This window comes from Haemaphysalis longicornis, unplaced genomic scaffold (genome assembly GCF_048455015.1).
Source record: "Haemaphysalis longicornis isolate Haplotype H1 unplaced genomic scaffold, Haemaphysalis longicornis Haplotype H1 scaffold_14, whole genome shotgun sequence".
Classification (NCBI taxonomy): Eukaryota; Metazoa; Arthropoda; class Arachnida; order Ixodida; family Ixodidae; genus Haemaphysalis; species Haemaphysalis longicornis.
The window spans coordinates 13,258,970-13,284,458 of NW_027526245.1; the positions used below are offsets into that span (position 1 = coordinate 13,258,970).

The 25,489-nt window shown below is 46.0% G+C and overlaps 1 long non-coding RNA gene and 1 pseudogene across 1 annotated transcript in view; both read left to right on the top strand.

Moving 5' to 3' along the window:
* The window catches only part of LOC144164967 (uncharacterized), a 55,049-nt gene that overhangs the window by 26,600 nt on the left and 2,960 nt on the right, over positions 1-25,489 (top strand). Inside the window, exon 3 of the long non-coding RNA XR_013321279.1 lies at positions 10,384-10,461. This is a non-coding gene — a long non-coding RNA (uncharacterized LOC144164967). The remainder of the gene's footprint in view (positions 1-10,383; positions 10,462-25,489) is intronic.
* On the top strand, positions 73-1,493 carry LOC144164966 (uncharacterized; annotated as a pseudogene).

A 25,489-nucleotide genomic window follows, 5' to 3' on the forward strand; every position in this document is an offset into this window, starting at 1 on the left:
TAGTGCTTACCTGCATGCAAAAGCGAGCGTGTCAGTTGAATTTACGGTTGCCACTGTTGCTGAATAACTATCATGGCTGACACATGTATTTCTTGTCATGAATCTGTAAGGGACACGACACATTTGTTGTGCTTGGATTGTAAATACAGCTATCATGTAGGCGCATGCTCAGGAGTTACAGAAGCAGCCTACAAAAAGAAATCTGCAGCAGCGAAGAGCACATGCAACTGTGCAACATGTAAAACGGCGAAAAATCGAAGCAGTCAGCGCACTTAACCCGAAAAAGCGGAAAACGGAATAAACCTTACGAAGAAAATAGGTGAAATTCACAGAAAATTATCCTTACTACTTACGGTGAAATCACAAGTCGACGCTTTGGAAGGCGTTGCTGCCACTGTGCATGCCATTGAAAGGTCAATGCAGGAAAGGTCAAGCAAGTATGATGAGGCGCTTGCCGAAATGACGCGTCAAAATGCTGACATGAGCAGTTTAAGAAAGCGGGTGGAAATTGATTTTGATTTGATTGTGGGGTATAACGCGCCGACGCAACGCAGGCGATGAGGCGCGCCGTAGTGGAGGGCTCCGGATTAATTTTGACCACCTGGGGATCTTTATCGCGCGCCGAAATCTCGTACACACGGGCGTTTTTTGCTTTTTGCCTCCATCAGGAAAGCGGCCGCCGCTTCCGGGAATCGAACCCGCGGCCTTGTGCTCAGCAGCGCAACGCCTTAGCCACTGAGCCACCGCGGCGAGTAAAGCGGGTGGAAAAACTCGAAGCACAGACAAACGAACGAGAAGTGGAAATGATTAGGCAAGAAGTTAATAACCTTGATCAATACAGCAGACGTCTTAGCCTCTGAGCACGACGTCGCGGGTTCGATTCCCGGTTGGGGCGGCCGCGTTTCTGATGGAGGCGAAAAGCAAAAATGCCCGTGTGTACGAGATTTCGGCGCACGTTAAAGATCCCCTGGTGGTAAAAATTAATCCGGAGCCCTCCAATACGGCGTGCCTCATCGCCTGCGTTGCGTCGGCGCGCTAAACCCTACAATCAATCAGACGTCTTAACCTAGAAATCTATGGACTTGCCGAACAGACTAACGAAAAAGTGATAGAAAAAAAATCTTCTGGCAGATGAACTGGAACTTCCTAGGCTATCTGAAAACGATATTGAAGCCGCTCACCGGCTGCGTTCTAGGGCAGGCGCAGACGGGAAAGATAAGCCATCGCCTATTATAGTGCGCTTTTCAGCCCGCTATACCCGTGACGCTTGGCTTGCAAAAAGAAGTGAACTAAGAATGAAGAAATCAAAGGTTTTCATCAACCAAAACTTGACTGCTCAAAACAAACGCTTGTTCTGGCAGATGAAAACAAAGGCAAGGGAAATGGAATACCAGTTCGCGTGGGTCAAGGACGGAAAATTCTTTGTTCGGCGCAGTCAACATGACAGAATACTGAGGAATAATGGAGCCAGTGACCTCGACCAAATAAGATAGCACCAGGACTTCACTAATTTTCTTACGCCATAAAGGCACATGCCTACACGCGATAAAACATGTAGTTATCACGATGCTGCTTCGTTTAGACAACGCAGGGCCTTAAATGGCACCGAGCAACTTTCTTTACTTCATCTGAACGCGCGAAGTTTAAGGAACAAGCATGATTCCGTCAACTATTTTTTTAGATGGCTTGGGTCATACATTCGACGTTTTAACATTCACTGAAACCTGGTTTTCTAACGAATGCCCCGTTGTAAATTTTTCAGGGTACAACAGCATCTCAGTTTTGCGAACTAGCAAAAGGGGAGGGGGTGTTGCTATATATGTAAAAACACCTTCAATTACGAAGTGGTTCCAGAATACTCATTCATAGATACTCACTACGAATGTGTGCTTGTAAAGTGTTTGAATACAATGTTGGTAGTACTTTACAGACCTCCAAATGGTGCCACAACCCCATTTATAGAATTTCTTGAGCGTATTTTAGAGTATTGTGCGTGCGTTGGTCTACCTACCATCGTTACCGGTGATTTCAATATTAAGTAGCTCTTGGTGGATTCGTCTGTTCAAAAGCTACTTGATGTTTTTCTTTCTTTTGGCTGTCGAAGTATTATTGACATACCGACAAGGGTGACAAGTACAGCCGAAGCGTTACTGCACGTATGTTTTACGAATTTTAAAAGTGACCAATCCGATGCCGGAGTGTAATATCAGATATAAGTGATCACATGCCGCTCTTTCTCTTTTTTCACCCTACATAACCCAGCACAGCAAACATACAGACCACGCACCTATTCTCCGCCGAATATTATCTGCAGAAAAGATCGATTTTTTTAAGCATTTAGTCGAGGAAGCCAGCTGGGACCCTGTAATGCAGACAAACGATCCCACTCTTTCCTATGACACTTTTTTAAAGCTATTTAAGGAACTATATGATAGTGCATTTCCTCTAGAGCAGCTAAAAAAACACAAAAAAATCTAGAAAACCGTGGATTGATGCCTCTTAACTCAAGAGAATAAAAGGACCAGACAAACTATTCGCATCATTTATTCGAACCAAAAACCTCGATCAGTTAGCTGAGTACAAAAAAATTAGGAATAAGTTGACATACGATATTAAACACGCACGTACCTTGTATTTTGAGAATAGGTTTTTCAGCATCTCTAATGATTCTAGAAAGGTTTGGAATTGCGTAAGTGCACTACGGAACAAGAACGACAGGGAAACAATATCAGAAATAGTAATTGAGGGCATACCATATTCGGGCACTTTCCTAGCAAACAAATTCAATAATTATTTCCTAAAGGCAGGTTTTTGCGCCTCTGCATCGGGTAATAGTGTTAGCTGTACATCCTATATTAATTGTTCGGACTCATCAATTTTTGTGTCTCCTACTACAACGCAAGAGATGTACGGCCTGTTCAATAAACTAAAGAATAGTAGTGCTTGCGGTGTGTACGAAATAAAGGCAGCACCTCTTAAAGCAGTCGCTCATCTTATCTGTTTACCTGTATCGCACATATGCAATCTTATTCTATGCTCAAGAACGTTCCCCAACCAACTTAAAATCGCAAGGGTAGCTGTCATTTTCAAAGGAGGAGATAAAAACGATCTTGGTTTTTACCGGCCCATCTCTGTTTTACCTATGTTTTGTAAGGTTATTGAAGAAACAATAAACTCGCGACTTACTTCTTGCAGCAGAAGAACATTATAGTACAAAATCAATATGGCTTTCAAAAGAAAAAATCCACTAAAATGGCGTTACTGAATATTAAGGACAAAATAATTGACAACATAGAAAATAAACTATTTAGTCTTGGGTTATTTCTTGACTTCAAAAAAGCCTTTGACTCTGTAAAGCATGACATTTTATTCATCAAACTCTCCAGATACTGTGTAAGAGGAATTGCCTTAGACATCGTGAAAAGTTACCTAGAAAACCGTATGCCGTACACTAAAATTGGCAATGCGACCTCTCATTTCGGCGAAATCACATGGGGAATTCCGCAAGGGTCAATTCTAGGCCCACTACTTTTCATTATATACATTAATGACATAGGAAACATACCTCTAGCTCCAGACATTATTTTGTTTGCTGACGACACCAATGTATTTCTCTCTGGACCAGATATTGATGTCCTTAAGTCGCAAGCCAATCAGTGGCTAGAAAATCTATCTAGTTGGTTAAGTGCAAACAGATTAATCTTAAACCCAAAAAAAACTAAGTACTATATGGTATTTACATCCTATCGCGGGTTGTAGTAAAACGTACAGCAGCGAAAAAAATATTACTTTGAGGCACAACATATTGATCGCGTTACATCACACAAATTTCTCGGTGTCTTCTTTCATGATTGTTTAGATTTGTCCCTTGACATCAAATACTTACGAAACAGCATTGCCCGAGCTGTTGGCATGCGCTGTACGTTGCGTCACCTATTACCAGTATGGTTATAAAAGCAAATTTACTACGCAACAATACGCTCGCATCTTCACTACTGCCTTCTTATATGGGGGACAATGACAAAAACGAACCTCAGCTATCTCTATTTATTACAAAAAAGAGCTCTCTGTTTAATTGAACTGCTGCCCTTTCGCTCGCATACAGCCCAATTTTTCCAAAAACATGAACTGTTAACAATTAACTATACCCGACTTAAAAAATTAGCTACGCTCGCGTACCACGACGGTAAATGTAACACTACTGAATTTTTAAGAAAATTTGCCGAGAAAGACCACAGTCACAATTTACGGCATATCACGTACAAGAAAGATAAGCTTCGCACCAACTACGGTGCACAAAAGTTGACATACCAAATTCCAGATATCCTAAATGAACACCCTACTGTATTCGCACTAATTCAGGAAAGTCCCTCGATTCATGTATTTAAAAAAAAGGATTCATGCCTGGCTTTTACAAATCCAAAACTAAATCCACATACTCTTAATTCCTCCTTCCATTCCATGGAAATCAATGCGTACTGTACTTGTTTCTTCTTGTTACGATAACGTATTACGATAACTGTGTATGAGATATTCATTCATTTTTTTTACGTACCAATCTTCAATGTGCTTATTTTCAGTGTCCAATGGCATAACATTTGTATTTCTCAATTGCGATGTATCTTTTCTTTTTTTTTCTTGTTTTTTTTTTCCTTACCCAATGAATGTTCATGTATGACTGGTGATTTATGCGTGTGTAATCGGGTGAATCGGCGCTTTGTCAGGCCTTCTGTGCCTTTACGCCAGTCCCCCCAGGCAACTTGTATCTTTTTTATTGTCTGAAATAAATTTCTATTCTATTCTATTCTATTTCGCGGGTTGTTTGGTTACGGTGCCTAAATAAAATGTTAGTGGCAGGAAAATTAGGTTCGCATTGCCTGCACTTAGCGCAATGCGAAGAAAGATGGGATGATACAGGGCCTTTCAATGACAATTCATGTTCTCTAAAACGCACGTTGATACAGCGGCAACTTTTCCCAACATAGGTTCGGCCACAAGGCAAAGGAATACTGCACACAACTCCCGTTGCGCATGCGACATACCGGTTCCTGTGGTTGACACCACAACCAACCCCTTTCTTCTCACTTCCCTGCTCTATCTTTCTGTCAAGCCTGCCACATACAGAACGCAACATATTGCGGGCCGTGATAGCCACTTGCACTCCATAACGATGGCCTACTTTTTTTAGGCGTTTTGTGATCGTATGAATGTATGGGATTACGCCAACTTTCTTGTGCTTTTTTGTGTCCTCAGCAACCTCCCTGCCACCGGACTTTGCTTTTAGGATTTTTACAAGTTTTTCACACAACCATGACAAGAGATGCTGTGGAAATCCCGCCTCCCTTAACATTTTAACTTGGTCATTGAAGCTGTTTGTCATCAAGTTGCCGTCATCCCATACATTCATCCCATACATCCCATACATACAGCCTTAAAAAAGTTGGCCATCGCTATGGAGTGCAAGTGGCTACCACGGCCCGCAATAAGTTGCGTTCTGTATGTGGCAGGCTTGACAGAAAGATACAACAGGGAAGTAAGAAAGGGGTTGGTTGTCGGATGCGCAACGGGAGTTGTGTACAGTATTCCTTTGCCTTGTGGCCGAACCGATGTTGGGCAAACTGGCCGCTGTATCAACGTGCGTTTGAGAGAACATGAATTGTCATTGAAAGGCCCTGTATCATCCCATCTTTCTTCGCATTGCGCTAAGTGCAGCCAATGCGAACCTAATTTTCCTGCCACTAACATTTTATTTAGGCACCGTAACCAAACAACCCGCGAAATCGTGGAGGCATTCCAAATACCAGAATGAGGTGATAAGTGTGTAAGCCAAACAACCGTGTTTTTCCATCCGAAAGAGATTGCGTATCTGCGTGTGCCTTGATTGTAACATGCGTACAACTACTTGTGGTATCAACTTGACCTTTACAAACTTGTTTCGCCCATGCGCAGTGTCTTTTTATTACTTTATGTGTTTGTGTTCAGTATTCATATTCACCCTTTTTGGCATTAAAACTTATTTGTTAGACCAGCGGCTGTCCTTGTGGTACACCTTCTTCGTCTTCGTCTGAGTTAGCGGTGGTTTTATCCAAGAATGTATTTCCAACTAGCCCAGCTTGCAACCCTCCTGCGGTTCGGGAGTCCTTGGCTAGTAACATTTAGAAAGCGTCGTCATCAACTCCCTTTAAGATGCGCCGAACCTTCTCTGATTCTGTCATTGAGGAGTCGACGCGCATGCACAGGTCGAGGACGTCCTCTATGTAGCTAGTGAACGTCTCCCCAGTCTGCTGTCCTCGCACGTTTAAGCGCTCCTCGGCACGACGCTTCCTCACCGTAAGGCGCCCGAAAACTTGCGTGATGTTAGAGCGGAAGGAGGACCACGTCTTATTGCGGGATTCGATAATATTGTACCACGTTTCAGTGGGGCCGGTGAGAGAGAAGGGGACATTGGACAATTTGTTCTTGTCATCCCATCGGTTGTGGTTCCTCACACGTTTGTACATGGAAAGCCAGTCCTCAGCATCATTTTCGTTGGTACCGTTGAACTTGGGTGGATCCCGCTCTTGCAGTGCGCCCGAGCAGATGACGGTTGGTGCCGAAAACGGAGGCTGCTGGATGGATACGTGGTTCATCGTGGACAGCGTTCGGCTGCGTAACTCCACGATGGGACCGAAACACCTGACCTCCACCACTTGTAAGGGTTATAGTTGACCCTCCGGTAGTAGACCGAACGGCGTTTATTTGCAGGAGCAGAAGCAAGGCGAGCGCAGGTACAAGCGAACGGACGATGGCCGAACTCGCGCGCCGAGCACCTCCTGCCGTGCTTCTTCCACTGCTACCAGCGTGTGCGCATACCGTCGTGCAAAGTTGGGCCACGATGGCATGGCACTCTTTCTTGATGTGGCGCATACCCCGATAAGCTGATGGCGTTAGAACAGCTGCTCATTATCCTTGCTACAATGATGTTACGCCCCCAAAAAGGAGGAAGACTACAACGGCGTGTAGCGTCCCGCACGAGCATCGGCGACGACGACGAAGCTGGGTGGGGCATGTTGCCTGGCTTGGTCTCACCCATGGCCACATTGTACATAGACGGTATTTAAATAGATCGTTCATCACCTTTCGCAATGGCTCGCTCCATCAATTCTGCCGCCACGTTACATTCGGTGAGGTGCGGGGTACATCACCACCCTAGCCCCAGCTGCGCACCTCATGGGCATCAGCGTAATCATCGAGGGTGCGTGAACCGCATCGGGCAGCCCAAGCCCCACCGCTCCAAGAACTCGATGACGACCCCCCCCCTCCCCGTGTCCCCAGCCCGTGAGGAGCCGATCCAGAGCCGCCAACGCCTGACGACGTTTGACCTGACGACGATGACGACGTTTCCCCAGCCCTGTGGTCCGATGTGGTAGCGAGCCCTCACCAGTTCGTCATTCCATTGCGGATGTAGCTGCTGCGTGTCGGGGTTCACCAAACCCATCACTTACATCTGTGGTGACAAGAGCTTCTTCTCTGCATATTTTCATCACATCGTTCATCTTCACCGAACTCATTATGCTACCGTGGCGTCGATTGGGACGGTCGTCTTCGAGGAGGACCTCAGTTAGTATTAGACAGGTATTTTTTTTATTTCAGCAGGGCGCTATCCGAGTAGGAGGTGTAGTGCGTAGACGGATAACACTCGCAAATTCAGCCTCTTGAAGGGATAGCACGGGTAGATATGGCCGGCTTCCCCGTAGTGGTAACATACCGCTCGACGATCGGGAGTCAGCCAAACATCGGTTATCCTCGGGTTGGGGGGCTACGCCGTATGTGGTGGGGCAGGTGACGATGAATGGTAGTACTAGAGTCCTTCAATGTGAAGCATTGAAGGACTCTGGTAGTACGGAACCTCCGTGCGACGATGTGGCAGATGGGGAGGGCGACGTACGATACCGAAGTTGGCCATGGCTTGCGTCTCCCCAGTTGCTTCCGGCGTCATAGCAGATCCCAGTTCCTGTTTCACTGCATTCCGGATGACATCGGTGTGGGTAGCGAAGGTGGTTGGCAATATTGGTTCACGACAATATATACACAATTTACTCATGCACGCATTGACTTGCACGTGAATACGTATGTCTCTTCGTGCATCCACGCACATATTCTGTATGAGTATACAAATTGCATATTTATAACATACACGCGAATGCAATGCACTGAGTTACGAATGGTACACTAAATCGAGGGAGAATCCTTAGCGTAGTGTTTCGCCGGTGCGCATAAAGGAAAAGCAAGGTAATAATACTTTTTTTTGAAAAAGCTTTTCATGGTACGCACAAAGCTACTACATACTGAAATTTCTAGTGAAACCACAATTTATATTTTCTTTCTAAGTACTGTGTAAGTCTTTGGAAGTGGTTATTTCTAGTGATTACTAAGTTAAAGTTCCCGTAGTCTGCGGGGCGTGTATCCCTTTTGTGAATTGTGGACAGGTCGACTGGCACTGGTTGCTTATTGTAGATCAACCTGCCTATTATCATGGCAACTGATCTCAGCTGTGAGAGGCAAGGGAAGTATCTGTAAGCCATTCAAAAACGGCCACTTGGTACGCACGAAAGCGGGAAAATTATGGTGCGTTAACCACGATTCCTCAATCGTACCTTCTAGATGTCTATTGAACGTAAACGCAAAATATTCGCAATAACCTGAATGTGATACAGGGACAGTGATATAAGAGAAATATATTTGTTCTATATACGACAAATTCATTCATTAGGACAACTGACGTGGAGTCTAATTGTCACTAATATGATGCATATAGAGGGAAGTTTCCAACAAACGCTTTTAATTTCGCCTTTTCAGCTCCATTGGACATCTAAAGTTCATCACTCCGAATTTGTCTACGCATATTTTAGCGCATGCATCGTTAACAGGCATCGGTTTCGATTGAAAATCGTATATTCTTTGGGGACCTTTATCGTTATGTGTATTATTGTTGGGTGTATTATGTATTGCCTGTCCATAATAAATAAATAACACTAAACAAAAAATGGGTGAAGTTTTGTTACATGAGCGTAAATGAAAAACGACAAAAGCAATAGCGTTTCGTCCAAAAAACTACCAGTTTTCTTACAAGATTCAAAGGAGTTTATCTATCGACAAATTTAGGTAGTAGATCGTGTTAAACGTATTTGTGTAGAATTTGTCTTTGGATAATATGGGAGAATTCGTCTCTCATATCAGCTTGTGTGGGGCACTGCCCCACATTCACATATACGCAGATTTCCTCCTCTGCGAATGAAGTTTCCGTGCTATGTTTTTTTTTCTCCAGTACTGCGCACCAAGCAAATGTATCTTTTTTGCAACAGCTACCATTGCAATATATGACTTGCACATGTATCTTTTTTTGCGATACATTGCGAATATTTCACAGGCCAAGTGTTTCATTTCAAAAAGAAACGCAAAGTAATATAAACCGTATACATAATTCGGCCAATCTTCACCCAAAGGAAGCAAGTTGCCCATTCAGAATGCCAGAAAACTTATTTTTTCAGTAGTGGACTAAGCAGACAATTACTTCTCTTTTGTACATGTGCAATGATGTCCGTCGTCACTTGTTCAAGTGTAACCACTTGGAACTGTATTCACGTACAACGAATGTATTAAAGAATTATTTGTCTATGTACTATTATACTCGACCTATGTGTGTTTGTATCTATTTATTGTTTACGAAATATGGCATTTATTCGCTCATTTCTATAAGTAAGACATGAAGCTTTTATGCGTGAGTAGTTTTGCTGTGTGATTCCGTCACTGACGGTTTCCTTTTTCAGTGCTGCTGCTTCTGCTTTGTTGAATGGGCACTTCGGCCTAGTGAAGCTGTTCATGACAGCATTTTCTGCAACTGTTCTGTCTTTAGATGTTGGGGAGAAATAAAGTTTATTATACTAAAATTGATACTGTTCTTAATATATGTTAAACTTTCCAGAATAAACAAAAATTCAACAATAAAACAACCATTCATTCTCAGCGTAGAGAGCGGTAGTGTACTTATTCATGTGCTCTTCATGCCAGGTACAGAGACAAAAAAACGCGCTTGATGTAACATACTTTAGAGTATAGCTTTCTGGCTACGGCTCAGTAGTTCATTGATTTACGGCTCGCAGTCCGACATGGAATGCCAGTCATCAATTAGGGAAACCATCTTAGTCAATCCTGCTTTGGGCAAACTCAAGTTTTATCCCTCTGCATGCGAAGCTATACACTATGCAAGCGGGAAAAGTCACAGATACCTGGTTTTTCCTGTTGAAGTGCACTTTTCTTATGTTGCCGCAACCATTCTTGCGAGAGTACTATTTAGCAAGTATATCTTGTTATGTAGGAGTAAAATTGTTCTTCATTCAACAGATTACAGTTGCCCCGGATTGCAAGTTCGAATGTTCAAACAAAACAACAGGAGACAGACCTGCTGGTACACCCTGCCTGGTGAGCAAAAATACCATCATTATGTCCTACAAACTCGCAATAGGAAACATTGGAGCTGACTACTAAGCCCTAAGCCACCAAACGGGGCACAGCTGTACTAATTCCCGTTGACATTTTATAGTACGACTGTAATAACCACGCTTAAATGTTGAATTAATAATTTTCCTAAAATAATGCAACAGGAGTCATTAGGCACAAATAACAAATGCTCATATGTGGGCTACGGAACCACCACTCCTGTCCAAACCAAATAGGCCTATTGCAGGAGGAGAATGTGCTTTAAATGGAGACTGCTAGTGTATAGCGTTTCCGGCCATTGCGTACTTTTAACATAAGGTTTTTGGCGTGCTATGTTGGCACCACGCGGAGAGTATTAATTCAGTGTTTAGTACCTGTATTGTTGAACCAATATTTGTAATCTGTGATCAACGTGTAAACGTATTTTAATGCGACTCATGCATGTGGCGTGACGACCGCTTAAAACATTTTGCGACAACTCAAATCATTGCATTCAATTTTCTTCCCGTTTTTATTGAATGTGCAGCGTGGATAAGGTAACACCAATACCGTCATACATGAGAGTACTCCATAGTGAAAGCATCGAAGCACCAGCCACTTGTCTGTGCAACACACACAGCGGGCCAGTGCACACACGGTGGCGTACACCCTACTAAACCTCCAAAATGTATCTCAAAAGTTGGCCGGCAGGTGGATCAGATCCTGGTGCAGCTGGCAAGCAATAGAATGAGCAAGAGCATCAACAAGTTCAGAACACTCACGTAAGTGTAACTGTGTCAGCACCCCTCAGGCAAGGCCGTTGACAACCATGTATAGTTGTTCAGAGCCGAGAGACCAATTTGCGGCGCACATTGCCCCCTGTTATTCTTGTTTTTATATCCGTGACACAGGCGTGCTTCTTGGCGCAGTATGAGTATTTTGAAGTTTCTGCCGGTTCAAGGTGTTAAGCCTGAAAACGTGACGTCAAGACTAGCGTCCCACGCTTAAAAAAGCGACGTCAGGACTAACATCCCCCGGATACAGCCCTACGGCTTATCGAGCAGCGCCATTCTCATGTTATGGCCAGCTGTGAGTAATGTGAGTAACAGCTCTCGAAGTTCACCTCAGAACACGACGTGAGACGTATATGCGTCGCGCTGTCGCACGCCTTCGTCAGCTGTTCGTGCTGTAGTGTAGAAGGCCTGACGAAGCTCTCGTCAAACTCCGCAGAGAAGTATTGTCATTTTTTAAATCTTCATAAAGGATCGTCATCATCCTTAAAGGAATGTGGTTTTCTTGCAGTGTTTTTACGTATAGGCAACTTCCGTCAGGGGCTGTAAGCTTCGCTCTAGAATCTTCCTACACATACATTTTATGTACCGCTTAGTGATGGAGTAACACCATTCAAACATGGCAGTTTTTTTCCTATTCTCAAAGCCAAAGTAGGCAGTGTAAGTCAGTACGCACTTAAACTACGTATTACACGATTGAAATTTGCGCGCATCGCTGTTGCCACGCACCTGCAAGGAATATCGGTAGTGACACGTGGAACAAGTTGTGTCGTGGTTGGACGAACACGTAGCAGACGAGGTTTCTACTTGCATGATCATTCTGAGAAGGGGGAAATTCTCGCCCATTTCGCCGCTTTAAACCATAACCTCGCGCTGGCCCCAGCACCTGTCGAAGCTGTAGCGATATCATAAGGTGTTGCCAAGGGTGCGTGAGCTCACCCGCCTTGCTCTTCTAGTAGTGATGTATGAGCGTTAGGAGGAACAAGAAGGCGACCTTTCCTCACAGCGGCCACTGGATATGCACGGTTAAGTTTTCTAATTTCGAAATAGGCGTAGGAAACTTTACGTAATGCGATAATTCCCCTAAGATTGCCCGCCAAAAATGTAGCCATTGTGTAAAAAACCCCCTTCCCTTTATTACGGTGGCCTATTTCTAGCCTACCTACCGTAGTACATCACCGAATGTATATCAGCTAACCGAGTGCCGCGGAGGGGTTCCGTTAACCTATCATGTTCAGCAGTGGTAATAATTAACTCTGAAGTGGAAATACGAATCCGTCCGACATGAAAGGAGTGAGTCCTCCGGATGCCACACATATCCTTAAGCAGCTGAATTTGTGAGAAGTGCAGATTTGCGGTCCTAATGAAGTTTTTTTAGACAGGACTGCACCAATCTGCTGAAAGTTTCACATTTCTGAGGAAACTCTAACTGCCGACATACAACGCGAATACGGTAATATGTTACAAAGGGCATTTTGACAAGACCTTCCGCACGTAAATCTTCACAACACCTGCGTGAGTGTCAGTTAGCACTGAGTCAGTTAGCTCTGAGAGTCAGTTGGCACTGAGTTAACAGACAGTGTCTGTTAACAACACAGGCTGATCTTATAATGGTAACGCAATGGTTCATGGTGTGGTGCGATCAGAGCCTCTCTTATTCGTCTTGAAGTTCTAGGGACACGTTTCACTCGGCCTGTAAAGACTGAGCTGATTATCTACCTGAAGCGTGATGCACTAAAGCCTTGGATTGGCATATAATATCACAGCCTTCAATCTGTGTTAGAGTAATCAGCATTGCCGAGCGCAAGTGTCCCTCGGCAACGCTGATTAGAATGTTTTTAGTTGCTGCCAAGTCCCTGGTCTTGAAGAAAATTTTCCAGTATGGGAGGCAGTGTGATCAGAAAATAACAAAAATAGGGGGTGGCCGTCTGCTCTTGGAACAGCCTAGCAGACGACGACAGCAGCGGCCCTTGCTTAGAGCGCATGCGGCTACTCTCGCCCCGTTTCACGTATCCCTCCATCATACGACGATGATCGACCGAACGGTCGACGCTCCCGTAATGTTCATAAACCATTGGGCGGGTGTACAACGAAGTAACCTTAGGCGTTCGATGCCAAGATTGGTGACACACTTTGTTTTCTCATTTCCACCATCGGTCATTTATTGTCTACTGAAGGGCAAAGGTCTTTTTGAAGTTTTCCGGCCAGTTCTAACGTAAATGCTGAGCCCCTCTTCCATAACAATTTTCTTAGTTCATTCCTTCATTGAAGTTTTGCTCTGCTCTTATTTTGTTAACAGCCTATTCGTATTGCTTGCGTTAAACAAATGCTCCATCCCTTTTTCGTCCGCAACACGCAACTGCCCAATACCGATTTTCATCTTATTAGCAGTACACGATGTTCCACTCGAGGCTTTTAACAAACACATGCCATTTTCGTGTCTATAAATGCTACCCTCAGTAGTTCCTTATATTGTTATGTTACCCCATGATTTTTTTATTAGTAATATCATACGTGGCTGCCTTATGTGTCCTTACTAAAAGTTCACATTGCTGCTATGCCGCTTTTTTGTGGCTTTCAAAGCTTTCTGCACGAAATGTCAGATTCCTTAGAGAATGCAGCCCACCACATATTTATTCTTAGCTTAATTTGCTTTTCTTGATTTCCATCAGCAGTTTTACGCTTACAAAATACATATACGATTGTTTGTGTATTGATATGTACCCACTATTTCCAGTATTTCTCTAACGCACCTAAGCCCGTCTTTCCGCATGCCTGCTAAGCGCAACATTATATTCCTTCGAGTTTATATTTAACACTGAAACAGCACTTTCTAAGTAAAATTCCGGCAGTATGTGCTGTATATTCTTGCAACTATCACTAAGAGAACACCACCCATACAGATGAGCGGCTTCAAACAGTCCAAATATTCTTGTATCCCAGATTTTCACAAACACCGGCCCTGACACCCACCTTCTAGACGAGGGGCACAACCTAGCAGAGATACTTCCGTTCTCTTATATGACACTTTTCAGTAGGCGTCCTCGATTTGCCAGTCCTAGACGGTCCACGGGCTGTCCGAGAACTGCGTTCGGACCGGAAGCCCCGTAGGAATACATGGGAAAATCGAGCGCCGGATCGCGCCTCGGGCACTCCGCGGACGATCCGGGACTGATAATCGAGGAGGCCCAATAGTAGGGAACTTCTTTGTGTTCGGATGAATCAGTATTGTTGGTGTGCATCCTTTGTGAGTGTGATGGGGCAGCAAAATTTATGTTACGTGGACTCAATGATCGTGTAACGGCTTAATCAACCCGGATTTGCCCAGTGAGTCAATTTTTTTGAGTATCTAGAAATGTCACTAATAAGGGCTTCGCTTGCTAAAGCGAAGCTTTCGTCCTTTCACTAATGATGACCGTACTACATATACGCACTACCGCAACGCAAACTTTCTCTCACGGTGGTGGTCATAGCCGGTAAGGTGCACAAAATTAAACTGCTTACCAGGGAAGCTTGGCGACAGCTCCATGAAGACCCTCCACTAAGGGTTGATGTGCAGAAGATGGAGGAGTGACGGTGCTATGTATACATGCCTAACGTAAACTTCTGAAATGAACGGAGGCGGCCGTTACCCACATCCATAGGTCGGCGTACTCACTCGTGAGTACACTCATTTGTACTCATTTCTACTCAAACTCACGACTGAGCACGAAGACGAGTGAGGACACAGGTAACTGCACTACTCGTGAGTACAGTACTCATGAGTACACTACTCATGAGTATGCGTAACCGGGAGCAGAGTACTCATGAGTATGAGTACTATGAGTACTCATGAGTATGAGTACTATGAGTACTCATGAGTAGTATTCATGGTTACCCACGAGTATGAGTACTCGCGAGTATACATACTCATGAATACAGTACTCATCAGTACAATACTCATGAATACTATATTTGCGAATGCTTGCACTGGTGAGTGCAGCAGCATAAACACGTTCTATCACGAACTCTAGTCGGGACGAGCGTGTACGAGTCGCAAACGTTTAATAGTGCCGCTTTGCAGCTAAACTCTCAAGGATGGTAAAATCACACAACAAAAACTGCGCCTCCGTCCTTTCCCTGTCCCTGTTTGGCGCTGCTTGCTTTTTTCGGTGGCCATGGTGAAAATGGAAAAACGTGGGGTTAAGGCCCGCTGGAACGCGCTGCCGCCGTTTCTCTTGTTTCTACGGCACGTTTTGATTGGCGCAGTTATTTTTGTTTACAAATACGCGGCCTGGTAACGCTTAGCTACTTCATTCCGCTTGTTGCGTTCAAGTTGTTTTAGGGGAGGCCGTGGGCGCCGCCAACAATTAATGCACGATGCGCACTGAAGTCGCCCTTTTACGGTCTTCTGCAGTTTCCGTAGACGCATGTGACGCTGTGTAGCCGTTTCGTGCGCCTAAACGCTCATTTCAACAGTTGCAGTCAAATTGGTTTGTTTCACCAAAATTGTCCAATCGCTTTCGAATCGCAACCCGATGCCCCTCTTCTGCTTTATGCTACCGTGTAATGAGGAAGCTCACGACGACAGTGAATTTTGTGGGTTGTTCTTCCCCAACCTTCATCGGCTGTTTACTTGCGGGGCGACAACCCCTCGCCAACAACTACAGCAGAGTTTAAGCTCCCACAGCGGAAGGCCTCGTGAAGGGTCCTTTTTTTATATGATGAACGCCAACGCCAGACGTTGGGTTTTTAGCGCAAGCTCGCGCCTTGGAACATATCGCAAAACATGTTGCTTGCCCATAACGACGCCACCGGACTTTTTGATCAATCGGTGTCAGCTTCATCAGTGCTGCTCGAGACAAGGACTGCAGATTTCCACTGTGCAACCAACGCACCAACACGGCAATACAGTGAAGTCAGTGCAAGCTACCACGCCTCCGAAAACCACGTCTGCAAACTTTGTTTTCGAGTAGACAAACCACGGCAGAGCAGTTGGACAATGCTTTAACGGCTGCAAAGCAGCGGCAGCAACTGGGTGCACTGCGGTCCTTGACTGTGAGCGGTACCTGCTCCACACCCGCAGACCCCCCCCCCCCCCCCCCAAAAAAAAAGCACACACACACGCACTGTTGGGACTAGGCCATTCTAGCTCAGTCACCACTGTTGAGACGTTGCACTGGTCAGTCCGCTATCAACGCGGTGCAAAACAGAGCGACCAAGTAGTCGAGCCGCCGGTGATTTGAAACTGCATTTATATACAATAATAGAAATGTAGCAAGAGCGTTACATGGCTAGCACAAAGCTGATAACACTTCTCACCTCCTTGCCTCCGATGAGATGCCGCCGCGCCGCCGCTGCTTCCGGGCTGGTTTTACACCCCGGGGTTTCCGTTGCAGCCGCCTGCAATTCGAATCCCTCCTATGAGGACTATCACGAGCCGCAGTTTTAATCCGGCAAATGGAGGCGCAGCGATAGCGTCAGCCCAGCCGCCGAAACAGGGAAAGGAAAGACGACTCAGCGGCGCCATCTTCCGGCGCTACTCGCCGCGTGTCTGCCGGGGGTCCTTCGTCCCAGGCATGTTAGGTCCCGCCGTCGCAATGGGAAAGAGAGAGCAGATCCGGCGGCGCCTTTACAGCCAAGTTGCGGGACGGCGGCCGCGGACGGTTCGACCCAGGAGCAAATCAACCCCTCTGAGCACGTGACGTCGCCAGGTGCAGCGAATTTGTGTCGGGCACTCTGGCACAACACACACGCACATAAAAAATGAATGGTTAAAGTCAGACACGTGTGGGTTTTGACCCGGCTCTTAAAGGGGCACTGACACAAAATTTTGAAGGCGAGATAACGTCGGAGATAGATTGGTGGGAACACATATACATCATCTGCAAAATATCAGCGGCGAATACAGCCTAGAACATATTTAAAATCAATTTTGAAGTGTGCGAAACGCAACCGAGCAGCCAGCAGAGGACCACGCGCAATTGTAAATAAACAACATCCAAACACGTCACGAGTTTGTGTTTGCCGCTTCCGCACTACCGGCGTTTTACGCGGGCTCGCCCGGCTCGCCGCTCCAATCGGAGGGCCGGAGGGCGGAGCTTCTGCTCTCGAGAACGAACGACCCGATCGTTGGCGGCGGAGGCGCCGTGATTTCGTCAGCTAATCGGGCAGCTGGCCGCGACCGAAGTTCTACAGCGATTCCAGGCACTCTGTTTCTATTACTGTTTATTACCATTGGATGCGAAAACGCGCCGGAGGCACGAAAAGCCCACTGAGCTAGCCGCACGGTCGCTGTGCAGGCGGCGGCCACGGCCGCGAAGTGGCCCAGGCCGGCGCAGGTAGCTCGAGTGATAGCTTGTTACCGCTGCACGAAATTGTCCCCAAGTCCCGACCATAGTGGCTTAAATGAGAAAGGAGTTAATGATGCGATGGCGGGTTGCATTAAAAATTGTCATCTGCACCGCTTACGAGAGCGGCACTCGAATATCCGCCGCAGTGCTGGGCCGAACACATCTGTAGGAGGACCTGTAGGCAGACCGGCCGGCTGCTCCCAGCGCGCGTCTTGCCACCCACCGTATCGTCGCGCGTCGTTCTTTAGCCGCGGTAGCATTTGCACTCGCAGCGCCTGCGTCACATCCACGGTCGCTTTTTAATTAAGCGCCTCACGAGATCAGTACGTGGGGGCATTCGCAGAAACTGCCGTCGATGCGGATTCGACAGTGCTACGGCGGCTCTGCTCTGTGATATCCCTCCGACGGTCACGTGGTCAGCTTTGTTCACACAAAATCCACAAAATCCATCGTTTCGCGGCACTCGCTGAAACCGAAACTGCGACTGGCCGCATTTAAAATCCCTCTAATTAAACAACCGTCGCACGCTGAAGCAAATTAGGTTTCTACAGGTTATAAGTAGGTCACTAGCTACTTATCGCAACGAAAAAAACAAGATGCTAAATTTTTGTGTCAGTGCCCCTTTAACTTAAATAAACATAAGGACGCGTAGCGCCCTGTTGCTGTCCCTTTGTCGCGGTGGGACCTCTCTTTTGGGCTTCTCGCGCGCTAGCCGGTTTTTGTCTTTGTGTTTATCTCTTATTTTGCGGGCTGGCGGCGGCGTCGAGGGGTACGGCTGCGCAGTGTGAACAGCATGCGGAACAGTGGCGGAAGCGTCTCTTGGCAGCTAATTTTAAAGACGACAGTCTTTCTTTGGCTACTCCAGTGCGACAATGTCGGTCTGTCTGTCTGTCTGTCTGTCTGTCTTTCTGTGTCTGTCATAAAGATAATTTATTACTGCAACTTATATCACGCCCTGCTGTATACATGGGAGCTTCCTGCCCCGTACATCCTGCCCCGTACGTTTTTTCTGCAGTACTTGCAGCGATAGGTCACGTTGAAAAAAGTCTTGCTAGTGCCGATCTAACATTGTGGTGCTGTAAACGTTCTGGCATACTAAAACCTTACGCTATGACTAGGCCATCCGCTCAGTGCGGGCTGCAGGCAGCCATAGCTGGGCTTACAGACACTCGTCAGAGCAACACCTTTTCACTGACCTGCATGGTACGGATCGGCTACTGCGCATACCTCGAACTTTTGCTTTTTATACACTGGTTACCACTCTTTCCTTTTTTTGTTGTTCCAACTCCTCCTCCGGAAATTAGTTCTGTCTCCTCCTTACGCGCGAAAAAAGAACACCAAATACAACACAAGACCACGTTAATCGTACATGGATCATTTGTCGTTTTTCGGCTTCAATATTACCATTGAATGGCAGTGGACATGTTCTACAGGTTGTCAGTGGAGTAATTTTGAAGTCCAAAAAAGAGTGATCACCAATCAGTCACCAGGAAGGACTATATCAGGTGTTGCGAAGAGCTACCGAGGATGACGCAACATTCCATGATACAACATTGCGCCAGCTGTACCACCTCGCATGATGCAAGATTGCGTTAACCGTAACTGAGGCTATTGGTTGGATGTAGCCGATACGCCTGGTCGGAACATCGGGTCCTACTACATTTATTCCCTACAGCGTGCATACAGGATTGCTTTGACCTCGCAAGACAAGTGAAAACTTTTTATTCTCATTAAGAAAGGAAATTCCTACACGATATTGAAATAAAATGCAAACAATGACAGTAGGAGAAAGAAACCCATGCTGACGAAAGTTGAGCGAAATGATGTGCCTCGAGAGCGCTGAAATATTTGGCAACTTTCGTTCCCTATTCAAGGCTACCGTTGTCCATATAAGCATGTGTGGAGTTTATTTCACTGCACCAAGTGGTGACGATGACATTTGTAAAGATGATATTTAACCAGGATAACGATGATATCTGCTGCAACGATTGTATTTACCACCTTGCATATTTGCATACCGCGTTCCTTATGCCGCCGCTCCAGACGCACGATACGCTTGTAATTTCAACGTGGTACCAAGTTCAGGTAGAAAGCAATCTCTTGGTGCTCCTGATACACATTACAACCATTTATTCTCAACGACCGAAACGCTCAAACATTCACTGCTGGTGCGGGGCGTCCAAGTGTGAGTTTCAGCCATCGAACCTTGTTTGTAGCAGTGCAACTAACTGAGTGATCGCTTTGAAAAATTGCCGCCCCTGCAGCATAATGTAGACTGCTATGTGACTCGGCCAAAATCTGCCTTAAGTGTACTACGCTGCTTCAGGACCGAAAAATGGTACGATGTAGTACAATTTCGCAACTGCTTAAAAAGAACTAGGAAGTGCTGCAAATTTATACTAGAGCGGCATGACTCTGTTTCCCATCGATGGACCGCGAGTTTGACGATCAGTTGCGTGCATGAAATGGCTTAGTCAACGTAGCGGTGTGATCCAATTTTGCTAAGCAAAATCTCTAGAAACCGCACAAAACACTGACGCTGCTCCGGCCACCCGCCCCGCCCGCCCCCCTATGCTGGGGTCGAATGGCGCTCTCAACGACCTACGTAAAGCTCACAATCAATCGCTGTTACAAAAAAGTAGCGCTAACCGGCAACGCAAGCCTCTAACATGGAACGGAACAGTCCAACCATGTTATATACACAAGTCGAGTACACAAACTTGATTCGCCACTGACCTCAAATTGCAGGCGGCATATGTTCGTCGAAACGATAATTCATTGCCTTAAAAGCAACTGAAAGAAAACCAGTCGGCATAGCGGTTACTACAACAGCAGTGTGCCTGCAGGAAGCGAAGGCGATAAAAATCGTGCAGGAAGGAGCACGTGGTTTTGGTTTCGGCTCTGCCTCTGCTTTTTCGCAACGTGGTTTTTATAAATATACGCCAACTGAACAAAACGCGTCGAAGCACATTATAGCTGGAACATAGACACAAAAAACGCTGCATATAGAAAGATGAGGTGGCATAGCCAACGAAAATTTTATTTTGTTGGGCTATCCCATCCAATAGCAAGTTGTGAAAATATACCTCCAACATTACTTACAGAAATCACTTTTGTTTGAAAAACACCAAGGAAAGGCACATCTTCCGGTTAAAGGAAAATTATATGCTGTCGGTGCAAAAAAATAAAATAAGAAAAATACCACCGAATGAGGATCGAACCACCAACCTTTCAACAAAAAACTAATGCAATTCCACTGCACCACCACCGCCAACACAAATCGGCACGAGCGACAAGCGGCATTGATCCGGCCTCTCAAAATGAATTGTCGAGAAAGACACAAATATTGTTAGTTATGGTTACTTCTTCTTGCATGTGTCTCACTCTGGCAGTTACACTGCTTGTTTTGTACGCACCGGTATCCACAACGAGGTATGCCTTCAGCCGTTTCTCTAGTAATCTCAGCTTAACACAGATCGCCCATTCCCGTTCTCGCCGACGAAAGCCACCATATCTACGAATTACATGGCATGCGCGGCAGGAATAAAAACCGTGTTGTGTAATGATACTGTGGCTGAATCTGTCTGAAGGCAGCTGATTACAGCTAACGAGTATCAGCGAAGGTCTAGACCCGTACTCTGCCACATACAATTTAATGAAGCCACGCCACAGAAGGTTGTGTCCGCGGGCGGGAGAGAACCGCTAAGATGAACGCAGTTGGGCCCTTTCATAGCGAAAAGAAGGCTGCCCATGTTTTCAACGTAAGGCTCAGCACCACCCCCCTCACAAAAAACAGCGAATAAAGGGCATACAGATCGATGCAATCCCTGCAATTATTGGCTCATAAACAACAAGCGCTAATCAGAGGAACTTTTCTGGAATATGCCAAGTTTTCGTAAGCCCCTTTTCAAAAAGGCAGCTATTGTAATTTTCTCGAAATGTTCAGTGCCACCACTATGTTTCTGTTAGTACAATGGCTTCCCTATCAAATGAATTTAGGCCTGCTGCCATCATTCGTTCAGAAAATGCAGTTACATCATCAATTCAGCAGTCAAGCTTGCCAGCATGCCAACATCTGCCGTCATTGCGCAGCGTGCCTGCCAGGCCCTGCCGGCGTACATTCCAGCAGCCTCCATTAGTTTCTTCGTACGTCAAGCTTTCCGATGTGACTATCTAACACAATCAACTTTAGCAGCAAAGAATCTTCATGATTGGTTGATGGAATTTGCAACACGGAAGCAGTGCACGGCGACATGGAGGGCTTATAAATTGTGCTTTGCGGAAAGAGTACGTCGGGAATTTTCGGGGCGCGTCGGAAATGCAGAAATTTGCGGAAACGCAATTGCACGGGTACCTTTGCGAAGAATCCTGCGTTAGTGCGCAGCTACGCTATGATAGAAATAAATTGACGATAAGCAATCATAAAAATTTCGTATTTCAGGCAGCTTTCGCTGGGCGGGATAAATCAGTCAGTCGGTGAGTCTATTGGACACTACTTTTTATAACTATAAATTCAGATAGATAGATAGATCTATAATTGAAAAAAACGTTCCCTGAATTCTTCCGCTTTCTTTGGATGGGAAATTGAAAGGCGATGGTATAGTGGTTACGTATTACTTCTGTTATTGACTTGTAACAGAGAAGACAGTGATGGGCCAATTTCAGCGTGTTTTACATGACCGTTTTGTTGTATTGAAATAAAATTTTTGTTTTAGCAAATATTCACCTGTAGGGTCATCTGCGCATAATGAGGCCTATTCCCGGAAGGACACATCTCAAATTTTGTTCCGGCGACCACGCAAAAGGGGCCGGTGTTGCAGTACCTCCTACCAACTTGGCAGCTCTGACCGAACCGTTCGGATGCCGTGTGAAATCCCCGTGCAATACTTTGCGGCCACCGCATGAAGTCGCGTCACCGAGCCGGACAATTTTTTGTAAATGTTAGGCCCTTTGTGAACAGCGCGGAAATCATCTGGTTTTGTTCTCTTCCATTCTACAGAGGCCATTGCGGTGGCCATAACCATACTTTTCCACCGTGAGAAGAAAAAAATTACACCATCTTCCCGTGGGGAACCATGATGAAGATGCGAAGCATCATGGGGGTTCCGTGTGGTTCCATTGTGCTGCCGTCATTTTGAGTTATCTGGTGGTTAGTAGCTCCCGAGCGAATTCCGCGTCCCGGTCCACACCGGTGGCAAAAACACGCAAGTACTGTTTTGTTACGATGAGTAGGCGGTGGTTCTCGAGCCGCCGAAACTCGTCCATTATGTTCTTGTTGATGTTGCCGTCTCTGTGGTGTAGTCTCCGTCAGCGTTGGTGAGATAAAGGTTTTAGACGTTGGTGCATCGCCTGAGAGCAACGTACACGCCCTCCTCTTCGCAGCTGTGTCTTCTTCTTCTTCTTCTTCTTCAGCGGTTCCCCTACGGGAAGATGACAACGGTGGTTGAACGCGAAGCTATCTCGTGATAGATTCTGTGGTCGTACAATCCCTAGGGGCATCCGGCCGCAACCATGATCAGAGGCGCTGCGGACGGGGCGACAGCAACGTACACGCCTTCCTCCTTGCCGCGTTGTCTTCTTCTCCTTCTTCGTCTTCAGCGGTTCCCGTGCGGTAAGATGACGACGGTGGTTGAACGCGAAGCTATCTCGTGATGGATTTTTTGGTTGGCCAATCCCTAGGAGCACCCTGCCACAATCATGATCAGAGGCGCTGCGGACGGGGCATGGACGCGGGGCATTCTCCCGCGCAAGAGATGCTTCGCATCTAAAAAAAGCGAAGGGTATTTTGCAAACGTGAAGCGACGGCGGTGCGGAAATTGTCGAACCTGTGGTCGGCGCTCGCCCCTAACTAAGACCTTACGTGCTAAGCGCTCCTTGACAGGTGGACCTGACTTCAAGTTAGACAACACGCACAGGCCTTTCATGCAGAGCACTGTTGATGTGGCAGCTGTCGCGTGAACTGTGGGAATTGTAAAAGTCGAAATAATTCGCCCCGAAACAATTAGTAACTAATACCATAATAATAATGATAGTAGTCTTAGTATATTTGTATGACAATACCTACTACATCTATTTAGGCCACGCTGTAACCCCGCATCCTAATTATGAGCCAGAAATAATTTGAATAAGAATAAAGTGGAAGGCATTCGATAGGAGTCCTCACATAATGAACGTCAGCCAACCATTGCCATGCAGAAGAAAGCGCATGACAGCTGCATCGTACCGGTGCTCGCCTACGGGGCAGTAACATGGAGGCTCACTAAAAGAATTCCTCTTACATTGAGGACGACTCAGCGAGAAACGAAACGGAAGATGATAGGTGTAACGTTTAAGAGACAAGAAGGGAGTGGAGTGGGCCCGGGAGGAAGCGCATGTTAAGGATATATTAGTATAACTTACGAAGGAATGGGCGTGGGCATGGCATTTAATACCAAGGCAAGGTAACCGTTGGCCATTAAAGACAACAGAGTGGGTATTAAAGAAGGCAGGGGTTGCAAGGGGCGGCAGAATGTTCGATTGGCCAATGAGATCAATAAGTTTCACGGGATAAATTGCCCGCAGTTGCACAGGACCGGGATAATTGCAGAATAATGGGAGAGGCCTTCGCCCTGCAGTGGGCGTAGATGGGTTGATGATGATGATGATAACGATAATACCAGCCAACATAGGCCTGAGTTACAATGACACGCAATTGAAAGGTTCAACTGAATTTATTGTGGCACTGTTCATAATAACATGCTGAACAATTACCACACCACATATGTGTGCATCATAAAAAATGCGGGCCCAGACGATACCGCTGCCCGGAAGGCGATTCTTTCTAACTTAGGGCGAGAGAGGTATTACGGATGCACAAATTGAATAACTGAAAGCGAAGCAGAGAGAATGCAGTTTAATGATGCTGACGTGGTCTGTCCAGCAGATAGCCTAACATGCTACATCAGGTTATTAATAAAACGAATAAAAAAAAACACAGACTTGAGGTCTGTAGACAGAGGTTCAGTAGTTCGTGGTAAAAATACGAGAATGTTAAAATACAATGGAGAGATGTTTCACCGCACTGGAGAAATGTTCGCTTTCAAATTTAGCAGAGTTCAGACAACTTCGGAGCGACTACACGTGGTCATGAGGTCACTGGGTCAGGTTAAAAACGGGAAATCGTAAACACGCACTGGAGAAATGTCCACTTTCAATTTGAGCACAGTTCAGGAAACCGTGGTTCGACCACAAGCGATCATGGCACGTTGACAGCTAACCTAGCAATCATGGTGATCACAGCCCCGAAATGCTCACTGGGACACCACTGAGAGTTTGTGAGCGCAAAGTTGATGGTCACGTTGCTTTAGCACAGGTCGAATCAATGCTCGGCATTGTAACCGACTGTAAACCAGGCATGAACTGTGAAGGAAGCTTAGGAAGGCTTTCGTCGCACGTGAAGCCATCTTTGCACATGACCAGGTGACAAGCACATCATTCAACGTAAGACACGATCATATAGGTAGCCTGCTCAAAGTCACGGTCAAGGGTCGTCATATCGTTTACACACACATGACATGGTGAGTATCGTCGGGACAGTTACACTTCGGACAGAGGGGGAGCTTGTCTGCTGAAGCTTAAAACGAAAAAGGCGAGTGTAGGCGACGTTAAGGCGTATGCGGTGTATTACTGCTGCATCGTGTTTGGTGAGATTAGAGAGCAATTTGAAAATACATTCTGGGCCGACAGAGTAGAGCGGGGTATAGCGACGTGATGAATCAGGTCATATTGAAATCTGTACCTGCTGCGCAACACGTCCCGCAAGTGCGGCGGCATCCTTTCTGGAGCACGGTATTGCCGCAGTAGGCACTTGGGGATCGTGAGTTTCGGAAGCTCCAACGTCTGCAGTAAAATTACCCGATAGACCACAAT